The sequence below is a fragment of the Macrobrachium nipponense genome, chromosome 4 (assembly GCF_015104395.2).
Source record: "Macrobrachium nipponense isolate FS-2020 chromosome 4, ASM1510439v2, whole genome shotgun sequence".
Lineage (NCBI taxonomy): Eukaryota > Metazoa > Arthropoda > Malacostraca > Decapoda > Palaemonidae > Macrobrachium > Macrobrachium nipponense.
This window is the reverse complement of record NC_061100.1, coordinates 94,878,085-94,890,409: the sequence shown is the minus strand read 5'-3', so window position 1 is coordinate 94,890,409 and position 12,325 is coordinate 94,878,085.

Genomic DNA, 12,325 nt, shown 5'->3' with positions numbered 1-12,325 from the left:
CCATGACCCTTTCGAAATTTTTACTTAAAACACCAAAAATTTAGAAGATTGATGTTATCTCGATGTTTGCGGAGTCACTTGTGTCAATAAACTTTCCATTCCACGTGCAAAATCCGCACACCACTTGTACCCATAGACGCTGGGGCACTTTCTTCATATTTAAATAAATAGTTAAACATCAGTACAAGGTCACGAATTGCATAAATTTTTTACATATGATAATTAATTTGAAAATATTCGTTGTTGAAAAAGTAACTAGATTCCTGACTCAAATATCAACAGATTTGCTGTTCGCAGGCTCCTATTGTTTATCAGTGTTGCCAATTGGTATGTGTTTATCCTCCAAACTGGGTATAAGACTTACACAAAACCGGGAAAATAAGTGAGATTAGCATATCTATTAGAAGTATATATACATATTAGAGCAATTTTCTCATTATTGCATTACTATGACAACTAGAATTCATGGAAACAGTTTGTAAATGCATCAGCGTATGTGTGAAGCTCCACTAAATTGGCAACAATGATTTAACTTTGCCGTCGTCTGCTCGTATCTACTCTAAAAATATCTGTAATTTTTCGGACTTAATTTGGTTGCAAAAAAGGGATAATAGACATGAATTAAAATAAACATTTTGAAGCAACATGCAGTAAAGTTAAACTAAATAATGAGTAAAGTAAACAATTAAGGGAATAAAGCTTTGCACCTTATACAGTGTAGTCGTGTGCTGCCCGCAACTGTGTTTGTGGATTGAGCGCGTAGGAACCAGGAACTGCAAAGTAGTTCAAGAGCAATTTGGAGTGAATTAAGACCAAAATGTGTATAATTACAATCAAATATGCACTGTGGAGTTTCAGTTGTAATGGCAGTAAGGATAAAACCACTTTCATTAATATAGGCAACAAAATGTTGTTTAATTGAGCTGATTACAACTGCAATCTTGAGTAAGATCAATAAACGTTACATATATACGCTAATATTGTTCAAATGAGCGCTGGGAAGACTGGGAATGACGTGAGGACCACGCGCGTTGCGAAAGGGACCGGAGGCGGACAGCACCATATTGGATCTAAAAACTGCCTCGAAAACGTATTTTACGAAGACCTCACATGCTTATTTTAGTTCGTATGGAGCTTTCATTATCACATTATGTTGACCAAACTTCAATCTTTGGACTGGTATGCTTAAAGATGTAATTGTATTCTTGTTTCATCAATTAAATATCGAGTGAATAAGGCTGAGCCGCCTGAGTACGATGGATCCAAGGCAGTGTTTCCCCCTATATATTAGTTTTACCAGACCACTGAGCTGATTAACAGCTCTCCTAGGGCTGCCCTGAAGGAACAGATATTTTTACTTAGCTACCTAGCAGTGGGACCTACAGTTTATTGTGGGATCCGAACCACATTATATCGCGAAATAAATTTCTTTCACAAGAAATAAATTCCTCTGATTCTGCGTTGGCAGAGCCGAGATTGGTACCTGTGGGTGCTATGAAGATGAGTGGTTTCAAGTTGATAACGGTTAATGTATATGTTAATACAAGTATTGATAGTGTTTACCTTATTTACCTGAAATGGTAAAGATTGTTATTTTTGTATCCTATTATCATCGTCGATTATCTTGAATAAGGGTCGTGAATAAGAGACGATCTTTCCTCTAAATGTTGATTTTATTGCCGCCATTGTAGCAAGAGTAAGTTATAAACGTACAAAACCATTCATGAGACATGTTACAAAACATATGAGCATCTGAACTTGACATATAATAAGAGGTCCTGACCTGTTACTTGAGGTAGAATTTACAAAATCAAAGTCTTTGAGGTAGTTCAAATGGAATTCAGTACTAAACATGAGAATAACACTTCAGTACTGTATATCGCAATACTCTGACATGATAACACCTAGAACTGATCATGTTCACAATTCAAGGTTTCCCCCTTTGAAGAGTTATATATGTACAATGTAAGATCTCTTGAGCTCACAGACGAGACGTAAGCAGCAGTCTCCTTCCCCTTCACTTATCACTGAACAAACAAACTCAACAGGTGGTAAATGGAGTGTGCAATGGTTGCTGTTCTCAGACGATACCGTATTGATTAAAGAGAGTCTGCAGAGATCATAAGTGTTCACAGATGGGGAAAATCGAGAGCAAATGTGAGCAAGAGTAATTTAAGAGGTTAGTTGGGAACTAAACCAAGAAGAGAGAATGTTAAGGAAATGTTCTTGTGGCAGTGATAGAATAGAAACTGAGGAGTTATAAGTATTTCGGAATTCACTTTCCAGATGATTACTAAGATGAGAGAACAGGTGAATCACATAACAGGGAAAGCAAAACCGGTAGCGGGATGTGTACTACATAAGATTGGTAGAAAGCTTGAGGTGTCTTTGAGAACTAAGTCGGAATGTAAGAAGGAATTGTTGAGCAAACTCCCCTCTACGGAAGTGAAATATTGATGTTAAACAAAAAATGAAAAAAGGTCGAAGATAACGGGATGAATGGTTATCGTAGTATTAGCGATACTAGAAGAATTGAAAGGTTAAGACAGGAATAAGACAGGAGTAGCCATGGAAGAACGGACGGATCAGAGTACCTATTTTGAGATGGTTTGTTTGCTCGTGCAGAAAGATGGATGATAATGAATGAGTTACGAGACAAAAGAGGAAAGCCTCAAATGGATGAAGAGACGGAGTGACAGAGGTATTGAATAAGATGCTTCTACACTGAGGAAGCGAGAGAGTGCACACGAGTGTTTTTGGGTGTTAAGCACACTGCTGATAAGCCTTTTATACCGATATGTGAAATGGCTGGCATTATGGAAGTTTTATGCACCGGGAATTCATCTACGATCCCTCAGTTTAAATGTGATTGAGGTAGTGAAGACTGCCCTTTCTGTCTTAGGAACCACGCCTTGATAGACATGCTGATTAATGTTATATATATATATACATATATATATATATATATATATGTATATATATATATATAACATTAATCAGCATGTTTATATATATCATATATGTATATATATATATATATATATATATATATATTATATATATATATATATATATATATGTATACATATTACATATATATATATATATATATATATATATATATATATATATATATAAACATACACATACACACATATATGTATATATATAAATATGTGTGCATGTATTTATGTGTATATGTAAATGTGACTGTATGTATGAATTTATGTATGTTTACCCTACAGCTATAATTATGGTTCACGAATTCCCTCCTTCCATAATTGTGTGTTTTTCATAAAGGGTGTAAACAGACATACAAATAAAATCGAATATTTACGATTATAGAACCAAAAAAATTACACACCGAAAAAACATTGTACAATAAAAATCAGTAATGCAACAAAAAAGTTCAAGCTTTTCGTTAATTGAAATGGTTTTAGATATTACTGATTGGTGACTGCAAAGCAATTGCAGATTGTCGGTCTTATAACTGAGCACGCTCCTGAATAACCAGTTCTTGTTGCCCTGCTTAACCGTACAAAGTTATATCAGTCAAGGAAAGAATTTAGACATTTTAACCTAAAGCATCATTAGTATCACTTGAAAAGGAAATAGCTAGTCATTCCAGGATCAAAAAGATATAATGGTTTACTGGAAATCTCGCCCCGGGCGGGTGTAAGTGAAAAGAAAAAAAAAAAGAAGTCTGACCCACCTGATATTTTTCACTCCATAAACCATTTTCCTCGCTGCACTGCTTCAGCTCCAGTCCCTCCTCGTCTCTTCCTGTTGCAAAGATGAGAAGCAACACCAAAACACGCGATCAGCGGAGGAACCGATCCATTAAAAGCCCGAATCAGGAATCATAAAGACCACTGAGAGCTTTTCCTTTCATAACGAACCGACGTCTTTCAAAAGAAAGTCGGTCTTTCATTACCCCTGAGTATCTTTTTTCATCTTCTTTTCCTTTCCTTTCCTTTCCTTTCCTTTCCTTTCCTTTCCTTGCTCTTAGTCTCTAAAAGCCAGAAGAATAAAAAAAAAAAAAAAAGGAACCTCTCAGAAAATCGAAGAAAATGTATCCAATGAACACGAATTTAATAAATGAAATAAGTAAGAGTAAAACATGTTGCTCTTGAAACACAGCCAAAAAAGGAAGAACTATATGGAAAAGATAAAGAACAAATAACATAGCAAGAGAGGCGGAATAATAATTGAATGAGTTATTCAATAAATTCATAGAAATAGTCACAAAAAGATGTGTTGATCATCTTTGCTTTCTGAAAATATTGTTTTTCTAACCTTGTTTTGAGCCTGGAAAGACCTAGCTTCGATTTGTTAACCTATATGCACTTTCTTTCTCTCTTTTCGTTTGTTTAATTTCCTTTAACCTTTTCTCTTCCTTAGATTTCTTCGTCTATTCATTTGTACGTCCTGCCTTATCCATTGAGCGTTTCATCTGGTTGTCTGTACAATACTTATTAAAGTTTTCTATCCATTTTCGGATCCAGTTCGCTCTCCCTCCTATTCTCTGGTGTCTCTAAAAGGATATAATCTCACCCAAAAATCATGATTGGGTCTGCATAACAGATTTTCTCATTTCCTTGAGTTCATCATATTCGGGTAGATTGCCTTGAAAACCCAGTCATTTAACTTCTAAGCCTCACAGACTGGCTTTCATTTCTCATGATTTTGTGCAATGTATTATATTCCAATTAAGATCAGCTTTACCAACGCGGAATCAGACGAATGTCTTTCTGGTGATAGAAATTCATTTCTCGATATCATGTGGTTCGAATCCCACAATAAGCTGTAGGTCCTCGTTGCTAGGTGGCCACGTAAAAATATCTAATCCTTCGAGCCAGCCCTACGAGAGCTGTTAATCGGCTCAGTGGTCTGTTAAAACTAAGATATACTTAACTTTTATTTACCCTGTGGACTCTACACTTCTTGATACACGATTCGATCGTAACTAAAGATTCCCTCATGGTGGCGTCCGTATTTGGCGTCTAAATACGAGTGTTGAAAGCAAAAGCCCATTTGACGACGAAATTCCACTGATTTACAAAATAATTTACAAAATAACGATAACGATGTCTATAAGCCAAATGATAGTTATTTTGCTTTTGATGTTGTCTGAAGAGTATTTAGCGACTAGATTATGTAGCCAGATATTCATGTTCCCTCGATGAGGGATTGTGGAGGTAGAACTCTAACCAAACATGCATAATTAGTTACACTAACATAAATGGTTACTAAATAACTATTTTATACTAGTAAATGGAAAAGCTTTTTAAGATTAACTAACCAAAAATATTGCTTTTATTTTAAAATATACAATCTTTCCTTTTCAATTTTATTTTTATTACCAGAATCTTGTATCTCCGACAGACATTTAAGTGAAACAAATATAGTCTTAGCTAGGAGTAATAACTTAGGCCTACAATCTCGGTAGCTGATCCCAAGGCTTTTCTACGTAAGTCCAAATTCCTGGAAAATGTCGGTCCCTTCACACCTGTAGCTAATGGAACGTACTTTTGGAAATTTTAGAAAACCTAAAAATACAAAAATATTTGTACGTCATAAATGAATAGCAGATTCTATCGTTCTCAAAATTTGGAATAATATAGAGAGCTGTCTGTTTTTTAGGTACATGAATAATCTACCTCGCACGATTTTCCTTGAAGTTAATTCAAAAGTAAGAAATGTAAAACTCTCTCTCTTAAAATATGAACAGAATTCCCCGCGTCTCCCCCACCCCCACCTCTCTCTCTCTCTCTCTCTCTCTCTCTCTCTCTCACTCACTCTCTCTCTCTCTCTCTCTCTCTCTCTCTCACTCACTCTCTCTCTCTCTCTCTCTCTCTCTTAAAATAAGAACAGAATTCTCAGCGCCTCCCCCACCCCCACCTCTCTCTCTCTCTCTCTCTCTCTGAAATTTCTATTATCATTTTCGCGAGGGAATGCTCACTTGGGGGTTCATCAAGAAAAAAAACAGTCTCTCCTTTCCAAGAAATACATTTGCACTACCGGAAACTTGTATACTTGTTAAGGAAGCATTCATTTAGAATAATGATATATTCCTAGATAGTTTCGAATAATCTCCCAAAAATAAATCTCAAAAATTGGTTCCATAGAATAATTAGGAAGATAAGAAAAGAAATACTGGCGACGAGTAGAAGCCCTGGCCTAAGGCCTCATATTTTCCTTACTTTTATTTAGGCCTACAATCTCGCTTGGTGGTCCCGAAGCATTTTTACCAGAGTCCCAAATTCTTGGGAGATGTTGATCCTTTCATACCTGTAGCCATTCATGGTCATTTTCAGAATAAACTATAAATTTTATAAATGAATTACAGATTTTGTTATTTTGAAAGTTGGAGCAATATAGAGCGCCATTTATTTTTTCAAGCAAACGAATAAACAGTCTAAAAGTGTTTCTATGTTTTTTTTATACCACTGGCACAATTTTCTTCGAAGTTCAAACATAAGAAACTTAGAAATATTATTGCGCTCTCTCTCTCTCTCTCTCTCTCTTACTGCTCATGAAAAAGAAAAATACGGTCTTTTCTTTTTCAGAATTACGTCTATAGCCTGCTGCTACAAGTAACTTGTATTACTGACAGAAAATCAGTTAAAGATATATTCATAGATACTTAACAATAATCTCCAGAAAATAAATCTCAAAAATGAGCTCCATGGAATGATAAGAAAGATGAAAATATAAAAGTATTGTTGATGAGTAGAAGTCCAAGGCTAAGGCCTCGTATCTTCCTTACTTTTCGTTAGGCCTACGATCTCGATGAGCGATCCCATGGCGCTTTTAATGGAGTCCCAAATCCTTGAAAGATGATGATTCTTTCATACCTGTAGCCAATGGAACATATTTTTGGAATGAGAAATATAAAATGTAAATTATAGAAAAGACAGAAATGCAAAGTATTTCATGGCCGTCAGTGAATAGCTAGTTAGGAGGAGAAATGTAGAATACTTCCTTTATTTATTCTTAATTAATTTATAGAAGAAATTTCATACCACTAGCACGAGTCTTCCCGAATGAGGTCTCATGCAGGAATCATAAAAATGCTACAACGCTCTAACGCTCTCTCTCTCTCTCTCTCTCTCTCTCTCTCTCTCTCTCTCTCTTATGAGATTTCTATTATTAAAATCGGAGGGGAATGTTCTCTTTCTTGACAGCATCCACATATTCCCGAGATGCAAGTTTCAGAACCTTGGCCCTCGGGACACGCAAAGCGTACCGCGCTGATATTTTGACTTATTGATAGGGCCAACGGCGAGACTAGCAATCAAGTACCTTTGTAGCACTGCTCTGGGAGGGAAAGATGCCCAGTCAAGGGAGAAAACTGGTGTGAAGTGACGCAGGTCCTGATAGTGCAAGTAAAGGAATGAGAGTTTTTCAAGAAGCCAGTCTGCGCAGGGGATGCTTGCAGATATGTATATAAAGACTATGGTTATTCTTTTACTCACGATTCATTCTAAATTGTTTATTTCGCAATTTTAGGTTTAACAGCGCAGTTACCCCTGTCAAGTCGACTGTTGCACTGAACTAAATATACAGCAAAGGAGCTGGGATTGATCTCACTTCAGTAAACGCTTTCACTTCTACTAAAGTCGTAATAATGTCACTCTGACAAGCTATTACAATTTTTATGTTCTTTCTCCCAACTTCACTTTTTTTTATTATCATCGCTCTCCAATATTCTTTTGTCCACAAATATCCTAAACTTTGAGATCTGATTTTTGTTGTCAATCATTTTCAACATTGGTCACGAAAACTAATCATCTAAATTTTTGTCTTGCTTTTCTTATCAACCATTCAATAGCGTAGTGCTGTTTCTAATAATTTCCAAGAACTTTTTCTTTCACGTGAACTGAAGAGAACCATTGTTCCCAAAGACGATGGATTAAGATAACAATTTGCTGGTTCAAATGGGTACTTTGCTTTCCATGTTCGAACAAATACTTTTTCGAGACTTAAAGCAGGCTGGGGTCCTTGACTCTTTTCGACTAATTATTTCTTTGTCTCTTATTCTGTTGTTTAGAAGTTTCTCTGTCTTGCTTTTATGTTACCCAATGATTATCAGGAAACACCAAACCAATATTTGAAGAGTCACAGAAACAAAAAAATAGCAAGAAAATACCTTCTAAAAAAAAACAAAATGAAACATTTTTAGAATAAATGGTTATCGTTAATTTCACTCCCCCCCCCCCCCCCCCCCCCCCCCCCCCCCCCCCCCCCCCCCCCCCCCCCCCCCCCCCCCCCCCACTTCCCCCCCCCCCCCCCCCCCACTCTCACCCCATTTCTCTCTCTCTCTCTCTCTCTCTTGATAGAAGCCAAAAAGTCAGCAGAAAAGAATGTAATCAACAAAGAAGTTATTTCAGTACTACAGAGATAAAAACACAGAACAGATTGCACCAACATGCATACATACATACTTAGGCCTACACTCAGTCTTAGCCTCAACTTGTAACCAATGGCTCCCCGTTGAAAGCCGAGAATAAGCAACATATACAAAAACCGCTGCCGCCCACATAAGGCGCCATGTCGTAAGTTTCTCCTGCCCGATGGCATATTTCGTCGGTGCCGAAATCTTTTCTTTATGTCTTGCTTAGTCCCTTGGGCCTAATCTCTCTCTCCCGGCGTCGAAATTCCAAACAGGAATTTATGTAAGACGTCGGTTACTGCCGGATGACCACGGGACTCGGGGTTAGCTGAATGCTGATATGCTCCATAGATACGTCCTTGGATGTCGTCTGTCTCTTCGACGTTTTAGTTGTGCGTAGAGATGTTTCTTGGATGGTGCGATGTGACTGCGAAAGTTCATGTACATACGTAGATCTGCCACGCTACACAGACGCAGAAAACGAATACATTACACGAACAATAAGATTTATTTTAAGACATGTTATTTGAATAAAAGATGAAAGTTTTGTAAATGGTACATTTTTCTAATATACGATTGCCGTAGGCCACTGAGCGTTGTACAAAAAGTATAATAAAACCTTCCACGACCAAGAAAATGAAATGGAAAATTTAAAGAGCAGATTAAAAGAACGGTAAAATACTCACAAAAATTAGATTGGCCTCTATTGAATGTTTTAGATCATCTTTGTGGACGTGTGGAGGACAAAAGACAAGGATCCTGACTGAAGAGAGAGAGAGAGAGAGAGAGAGAGAGAGAGAGAGAGAGAGAGAGAGACACAATCGGCCAAGACCTAATCTCCGGGTTTCGGCAGTGTACGACGAAATAATATATCTCCAACTTTTTTACGGCTGATTTTATCAAAACTCTGACTGTAATAGTATTCTACATGAAATCGTGTGCTTATGTGTTTGTTTTCCTCTGCGTCTACAAACTTCATGAAGGAGTTGGTGCGTACTACGTGTTTATTGCAGACCATCAACTTGAAGTTACGAATCAGGAGACGCGCGTTTGTTGGGGCGTGCTCGTGAGATGTAAAATCACTCACCCAATCATGTCCAGGGCACATGCGCCGATTTTTCTACGGTATATATATACCGCTGCGGACGCACAATATTGCTCAGGTGTGCTTCATCTTTTGCGTGAGGGTTTGCGTCATAGAGCCCTCAATCACTGGAGTGGCGACCTCCCTGCCGAGCGTGTGACCTCGGGCAGCCATATTAGAAGGTGTCAATCCGCTCATAGTACTATATTTTATTACTATTAATATTTTTACCATTATTAATGTTTATCTTTTTTTACTATTATGTTTATCTTTTTTATTGTTATTATCATCTTATCATTATTACTATTAATATTATTACTTTTACTAATTATTATTACTACTACTGGACCCAATTTCACAGAGGAAAATGACCTTACAAAAACATGTTGGCCTATGAACTCCAACCATTGTGGTCAAGGCCTAAGCATCTGCTCTTGGATCTAAGCATTGTCTAGCATTAATGGTTCCTGTAAATTACAAGAGTTTCTTTGCATACAGTCACTAAACACTAACTAAACAGTAATGCACAATTACTAAACATTAGGTTTCCATTCACAGTACACTGACACTAACTGAACGCTCATGCTTAATATACACTCACTAAACATGCACTTACTACAATATCACTAAACACTCACACTTAACATATATTCACACTCAATAACACTAAACACTGTAGGCACTCACTATACACTAAATGCTCACTAAACACTCATAAAACACTAAATACTAAACTCTAAATGCTCATTAAACCCCTGAACACTCTTTAAGCACTAAACAGTAAATCAACAGCCACTCATCACACATTCAGCACTCACTAAACACTTACAACTAACCTTCATAAGACATTACCTGAATACTCACTAAACATTCATGAAAGCTTACTAAACAGTCACGAAACACAAACATTCATAAAACATTCACTAAACCGTAAACACTCACTAAACATTCACTGAATATTTACACACTAAACACTAACATTCACTAAACTCTAAAAACTCAGCAAACAATTACTGAACCCTAAGCACTCGTTAAACATTCACTGAATGCTTACACACTAAACAGTTGCTGAGCACAAAAATTAACTAAACTCTAAACACTCCCCAAACTTTCACTGAATATTTACACACTAAACATTTATTGAATACTTACACACGAAACATTCACTAAACCCTAAACAGTCACTAAACATAAACCAAATATTCACTATACTCTAAACAATCACTAAACATTCAATGAATGCTCACACACTAAACATTCGCTAAACACTAATATTCACTAAACCCTAAACACTCACTAAACATTCACTGAATACTTACACAGTAAACATTCACTGGAAACTTACACACTAAACATTTACTAAACACTGACATGCATCAAACCTTCATTAGTCCCTATACACTTACACACTAAACATTCAATAAATACTCACTAAATATTCCCTGAATATTTACACATCTAACATTCTCTAAAATCCCAAGGATTCACTAAACATTCAATAAGGCATAAACACTTATTAACATTCACTGAGCACTTACACACTAAACATTTACTCACTAAACCCTGAAAATTCGCTAAACACCACTCATTAAACATTAACAATAAAAAAGAATTCACAATGGCACAATCCCCTGTTCAAAGTGTGGGTCGCCAGGCCTTTAAAAATGGCCACAATGTTTTAAACATCACCGCCCTGGTGGAAAACCACCGAACTGCGTAATATTGGTATAGAGATCACAACTCAAGGCATATTTCTGGGCTCAGTTCGTGTCGCCATGTGAAATAATCCTTTAGACCATTATTTCTAAGGAATATGAGCTAACACATACCAGAGAAAATAAAATCAAAGGTAAGGTCAGTATAACTGACTCGCTCACTCTAATAAAAGGAGAGAGTCGGCATGGAAACAGGGGCGAGTGAGACCACTACCACGAACCCGTAGCCATTTAGACATTTCCCCCACCAAAATCCCCGCCTGCAAGCGCCGATCCATAGGTTGAGACCGGGCGGGCTACTACTAACTGCTACTACCCACGCCACGCGGACCTAACACATACCTTTCTTTACTGTGTTGTGTTCGCCTTTTTGCCCTAATTTGGATACCATGGAACGTGCTGCTATCGCCACTGCTAAGTTAAGTACCCTTAAAAGGTTTGGATTTAGTTTTTGTCAGCCGATAACCCGTATTTTCCGTTTTTTAGGTATAAATACGGTTACCGGGTCTGACGCATGGTGGCCATTGGCTCGTTTCATGCTCGGTTAGGCGTTCTAGTCCTCCATACTAGTTCGTCTTTCCTTTTCTTAGCCTTCCATGGGTCTTAGGTTATGTGTTACTCTAGCTTACTTTTGTGTTTACATCGCTTTATCATTTAGGGAATTTTAGCCCATGCCTTAGATTTAGTTCATGCATGCATGTCTCTGTCTAGGTATTTAGGCTATGAAGTGTTTGATTCTAGTCCTGTATCCTGGCCTTTGCTCTTCATCGGCTACGGCTAGCTTCGAGTGGAAGCCTGGTTCTTAGAACTAGCCTTCCCCTCCTGGGCTTCTTTCATTCACTCGTGTTTCCCTCTCTCTCTCTCTCGTTTTCTGTTTTCCTTTTTATTACGATGTGTTATTTTATATCTTTGGGTTAGCAGATAGGGCGACCTAGACAGTTTTGTTGCTTTATTCTCATACAGTTGGTTGCATTTCCGTTCCCTACGGATTCACGTGGTCTTAGCCTACGCAGCTTGTTGCATTACCTTGGTACACTTATGATCGCGTGGTCCCTCGGTCGCCCTATCACCAGTTCCCTTCCTCCCCTCCAGTGTGGTAAGGGGGGTGGTCTGTCCGGGCTCACTTAGGTT